The sequence below is a fragment of the Teleopsis dalmanni genome, unplaced genomic scaffold, assembly GCF_002237135.1.
Source record: "Teleopsis dalmanni isolate 2A unplaced genomic scaffold, ASM223713v2 unscaffolded_contig_0188, whole genome shotgun sequence".
In the NCBI taxonomy this organism is placed as follows: domain Eukaryota; kingdom Metazoa; phylum Arthropoda; class Insecta; order Diptera; family Diopsidae; genus Teleopsis; species Teleopsis dalmanni.
The window spans coordinates 6,476-12,721 of record NW_024031570.1 but is presented as its reverse complement, the minus strand read 5'-3'; the positions used below and the strand labels follow the sequence as shown (position 1 = coordinate 12,721).

The following is a 6,246-nucleotide window of genomic DNA, read 5'->3' as shown; positions in this document are numbered from 1 at the left end:
CAACCTTTCATAAGACACGTCAATTAATTATAAATTAATTAATGTATTATTAATAGCAAAACTGGAAATTGGTGGTTTCTTTAAAACACACTATTTTGTTTTATATTTTGTTAACAAAAACACAAGCATTTTAATAGAAATATGAGAGAAGAAATTTCATAAAATACAAGTTACGAGATTAGACAGATTTACGCGCACGGATAAAAAAACAGAAATTTATCCGTAAAAATCAGCTGATTTTTTGTTGTGAGAATTATCGAACCGAATATAAGTTATCATAAGAATAATCAGAATCAAATTTTCGTTTCCATTTAATGAATCGTGTGAAGGGATTTTTAGCGATTAGGCGGAGTCACTGTAATTGTACGAGTGGTGGTTCTTAACCAAATTTCAGTTCACCGTACAGTTTCCGTTCTTGCAAAATATATTCGGATTTTAATTGTTTTGTTTCTGTGTTGTGTATTTAATTAAATATTATTTTAAGATTTAAAATACCTTACACATGTAGATAAATTAAAAATTACTTTTAACAACGAAAAAGGGAGTGTTCCCTATATAAATCCACTTATTTTTTTATTATTTAAACTTCAATAAATTCAAATAAACTGCGGTTGTTAAAATATTAACGGAAATAGTCTATTATTTTAACAAAAAACAAAATTATTTGCTGTTTTTGTTGTTTTGAATGTTCTTAAGAGCAAAGACCGTATTCGAATAATAATACGGTCTATTATAATAACTTACGGTCTATTATAATAACTATACGGTCTATCATATATACAATACGATCTATTTTTGCTCGTAATATACGATATTATGTTTAACATGTTTCAAGTAATACGATTTCCGGGTGGTGTAACTATTTTGTGTATATTTTAAATATCAAATTCTTAAAATGTCCCTCTTTTTCTCAATTTATTAGGGCAAACACATACAAAATATGTAATACATATAGTAGCAAAAAAATACAAAAAAAAAAAATGCCTTTTACGCGGCTTAGCAGAACAAGGTTTCGATCCTCGGACCTCTGGGTTATGGGCCCAGCACGCTTCCACTGCGCCACTCTGCTGATGTCATCCTTAGTGTCTAAACTACTTTTTAAGCTAAGAGCCTATAATGGAATTATTTTCATATTCTGTAAAGACACGAATTTAAAACTTTTATATAGAACATGTTTATTTTTATAAATTATTCTAACTTTAAGCATTGAGTAAAAATATTTTTACTCAATGCTTTAAGTCACTTTATTGTCCCATACAGCTCACCTTAATTATATATGCCTTTTGAAACTCATCCGTACTGTTCTTTATAACTTTATGCGTCGTCCGCATAATGTTTAACTTAAGCTTATGCTGCTTAAATATGAACTTACGATTAATAAAAAATTTACAGGAAATATTCACCTACAATGCTTTGGAAACTATTACATTTTCAAGTAATCATACAAAATAATTTAATACATATTTTAAATAATATTAAAATTATTTGATTTACATTTATTTAGACAAAAAGAACAGCTTTAACTAACCATATAAGATTCATTTCCTACTAGCCAAATTAAAATAATTTTGAAAAAAACAAAAAAAACAAAAAAAAACGCCCTGACCTACAACTGGGTCTTGCTAGCAGAGCAAGGTTTCGATCCTCGGACCTCTGGGTTATGGGCCCAGCACGCTTCCACTGCGCCACTCTGCTGCTTGTTTCATTAGTGTCAAATTAGTTAGTTAAGAAACTCTAATGCTTTTACAATTCCAGCAAATAATTTTACATTGCATCACGTACATAGCATGATTATGTATTAATGCGCTGTTGCGTTCACGGTTGCCACTTCTGGTACTTTAGTACCAAAATTGGTACTTTTTTTCCGTTTGGTACTCTGGTACTCATGTTCAAAAAATGGTACATTTTCGGCGACCCAACTTTATTGTTACAATATACAATATAACTTGTATTGTTTTATACTTTTTATACATATTATATAAATTGTATTTTCTTATAAAAAGACAAAAGAAAAATTTTGGACCTTTTTTTACAGAAATGGTACCTTTTTAAACCAATTTTGGTACAGGAAAAAATTTTCAAGTGGCAACCGTGGTTGCGTTCCTCTACGGCTGTTAAATGCAATTGCATTAATACATGTGTGTATGTAAACTGCAATAGGGCGTGAATAAAGTTAATATAAAAAAAGAAATGAAATTTGGAGGACACATCCACAACAAAAATATGTTAATATATTTTATAATAATGATGATAAAAATAAAAGCAAACTCCATTAATTCGGCAGCTCCTACGAAGTGCGAAAATATAACTGAAGTATGAACTCATTAACAATTTGCAGCCATTTTGTCAACTGTGATTATTCATCAAATAATTACAAAACTTTTCAATTTTATATATAATACAATATCTAATATAAAAACAAGAATTATCATCAAGTACTTAAAAAAAGAATTGTGGCCCATGGGGGGATCGAACCCGCGACCTTCGCGTTATTAGCACGACGCTCTAACCAACTGAGCTAATGGGCCTATGGACTCGGATCGGAAATTTAGTTTTTTTTTTAATTCTTCTGTGCGAGGACTAGTTTGCTATAAATAACTTAGATAAATCATATTTAAACAAATAGATAAGAATGATTTTAGTGTGATAATTTCAAAATATTTAATTTCAATATTAATATTATTTTGAAAAATGTAAAAATTCTTTCTTGCATTAGGAAAATGTGCTACGCAAAAAGTTTTGTTATCGCTTATTTCAGAATTACTGCGTAACTTTTGTTTAAATAGTAATTATCTATACGGTTGTTGGCTTAGGCTATGCTTCACATTTTTACCTTTATGCATTATACATTTATTTCTGTTTAAGCGCGGTGTAGACTGTCATACTGGTGTGTCATACGAGAGAGAAAAACGTTGTGTGACACACAAGTATGATAGTCTGCACCTATCACCAACATGTTGGCGTGCTCTCGCTCACGCCAACGTATTGTGTATTTTACCTTAACCATTTTTACCTTACAAATTGATCGTAAGCAGGCGATATAATATATATGTATATAAGATATAAGATATATGTATGTAGAATTGTAATATAAATTTAATATGTTTTTAATTATTTTATTATTAATGACTCGTTCGAGCATTGTTGCATGAGTTTGGGTGGATTTATTATAAATCCACCAGCAAAATAAAGTGGGTATTTCGTTTGTATACTATAGATACTATAGATTCTGGTACTATAGATTCTTTGATATGAGCAAAATAATATGTAAATATATGCATATAGGTCGTGTGCGAGTTAGGCTAAGTTGATGCTAAACCAAATGGGAGATTTTTTGGGATTTTTTGCACTGCACACATTTTACCATTTATCAACACGTATCGACACATCAATACATTATCGACACAACTTAGAATTTCCCTCATTTAGAACGCAACTTAGCCTAACTCGCACACGACCATAATCACATACATATTATGAAGATTTACAAATTTGTTTATTAGCTAGAATGATCGGTGTTGGGAGTGAGACGAAGTTGTTTGACAACTATATATTAAAATGTCATAAATAACAATGATGCCTAAAGCTGGGAAGGACAAAACCAAAGTAGAATTTTACAGACCACTTAGCGTCCTTCCAGTATCATCAAAAATATTTGAAAAGCTGCTAATATCAAAAATAATGTCAATACTCTCAGCTAACGAAATAATTCCGGAACATCAATTCGGCTTCAGAGCTAAACATAGTACAATTGAACAAGTGCATCGTATTGTATCATTCGTAAGAAACTCATTAAAAATAAACAATACTGCACTTTTATATTTATAGATGTAGCCCAAGCTACATCTGAAGGCTTAATACATAAAATTACAACACTCATGCCAGCTAACACTAACCTTTTGTTAAAAAACTACTTAAGTAAAAGAAGTTTTAGTTTAAGACATAAAGACTTTGTTTCAGAACCTTGTCCTATCAAAGCAGGAGTTCCTCAAGGAAGTGTAATAGATCCGCTATTATACCTACTATATACAAGTGATATGCCAACTTCGGAAAACACTGTAACTGCAACATTTTTTGACGATACAGCAATACTAAGTGCACACTGTAACGACACACTTTCTGTCGCTGATGATGCTGAGGTATACTCAGCCGTCGTCCAGGTGTCGTTGCAATAGAATTTTTATTTTGGAAGTCAAAGACAATGTGATGTAGTAATTCAATTATTTATTTAGGAGAATTTAAAATAAAATAAGGTTTTACAATCTAATATAATTTTAATATAATCCTGGTTTGCTAATTTGATGACTACGATTATTTGGAATAATTGTGCTTCGATGATTGTTCCGATTGTTGTTTCCACGTGCCTGAAATGTTGCTCTTAGACGACACTACTCGTGCTAATCTTGGTGTTTTGTCAGAAGACGGCGAAGAGTGAATGTGGTTTGTGCAGGTTTAGATTCATTAACTTTAATGCGCTATTTGTTTAGCCATACTTAGATGCTATCTAGGTTTGTTTGCAACTGATTAATAGCAACTGTTAGGTCTTTGCTTTTAGCCATAATCACTGTGTCAACAGCAAAAGTTACGGTATACGTTGATGGATTAAGCGCTAAGTCAGCTGTGAACATTATCTAGATGGTTGAACCTATGACATTCCCTTGTGGCTCTCCAGCTTTTATCGGGAAGATTTTCGTATTATAGCCTTCTATTTTAACCATGAAATATCGGTTATTGATGTAAGACTTAATTAACAAATAAAAACTGTATGGTAGATGCAATTTCAGTTTGTAGAGCAGTCCAGTGTGCCATACCTTGTCAAATGCTTGCGTTATATTGATGAATGCTGCAGTGCAGTATTCTTTTTTTTCCAAACCATCTTTTGCATATTGATAAACTCGATTTATCTGTTCAATGGTAGAGTGGCGATTTCGAAAGCTGAATTGGTGAGCAGGAATTAGTGAGCGACTTTGGATAATATTATTAAGACACTTTAAAAGTATTTTTTCAAAGACTTTGGAGAGCGCTGGAAGTAAGCTTATAGGTCTGTAAGATGTAACTAACTCTAATGGTTTACTTGGTTTTGGTATCAGGATAATTTGGGCTACTTTCCATTGACTTGGATAATATTCTTGGCTAATAATAGCGTTAAAGAATTGGTTGATGAAAACAAAACCAATGTTTGGAAGCTCTTTCAACACTTTGCCAGTGATCAAATCGTACCCAGGAGCCTTTTTGATTTTAATTTTGCTCTTAATTGTCCATTTAATTTATTGTTTTGTGGTTTTTGGAACCGGAAAATCCATTTGATGCGGTGATTGCAGGAAAGTCCTACTTTCAGTGTCGTTTTCATAATTTCTGCACGGGTATGGTTAAAATACACCTTGAAGATGCTCTGCGAAAGTTTGATGCTAATGTAAACGACAAAAAGGTTTAATGTCACTAAGTAACTTACTAAGTAAGCAGTGAAAACGTAATATTACATCAAAAAATTTACGTTTTCAAAAATGTATTCAATTGCAATTTATAATGAATACTTTTAAGTAAATAATTAAAAACTATTATATTAATTTTTTTATTTCAATTAATTAGTCGATAATTATAAACTCTTTTTTACTCCTTTAACTTGTTTCTCACACAATTTATTGGGAAAAATGTTGTGCAAAATAGTGAAAAAGCTCCTATCCGACTCAGAATAAGGGTGTATATCAAGATGAAGTGCTCCGATTTTGACGAAATCTTGAAGGAATATGCATTTGCCTTAATATAACACAATACTAACAAATCAGATATTTGGGAACGTATATTAATATGAACTGAATTATAGAAGTGGATATGCGGATTTAATTACAACATAGAAAGTTTTAAACACAAAATGTTCCTTTCGTTCCCTTTTCCTTGTTGTTTTGTGAGGGAGGAAAAAAGACAATTTTAGTAAGAAGAAAAAAATTTTTAAAACTAAAAAACACTGAAGATGAAAACATAAACGCTAAAAGTATTATTATTTTATAAAATAAAAATTTTTATTTAAAATTTTTAATACATACTCTGATTTTAAGTAAGCTCACTAGTTGGGACACAATTCTTAGATCATTCAAATTTAATGATATGTTGCCATTGGAGCAAGTTAGTAATGTTAACGGTTTGATTGTACAGAAATAAAGAGATTATGGTTTGTGGTCCTTCCAAAGAACTTGACCAGAGTAGCATAACAAGCGAAAAGGTGATATAATTGTTGTGAAAAGTTGT

At 31.1% G+C, this 6,246-nt stretch overlaps 2 non-coding genes across 2 annotated transcripts; both read right to left on the bottom strand.

Moving 5' to 3' along the window:
* Positions 1-1,623: 1,623 nt before the first annotated feature.
* Positions 1,624-1,695, bottom strand: Trnam-cau. Its single transcript has one exon. It is a non-coding gene; the product is annotated as a tRNA-Met (tRNA).
* Positions 1,696-2,454: 759 nt separating this feature from the next.
* Trnai-aau lies at positions 2,455-2,528 on the bottom strand. Its single transcript has one exon. It is a non-coding gene; the product is annotated as a tRNA-Ile (tRNA).
* Between the last annotated feature and the right edge of the window lie 3,718 nt (positions 2,529-6,246).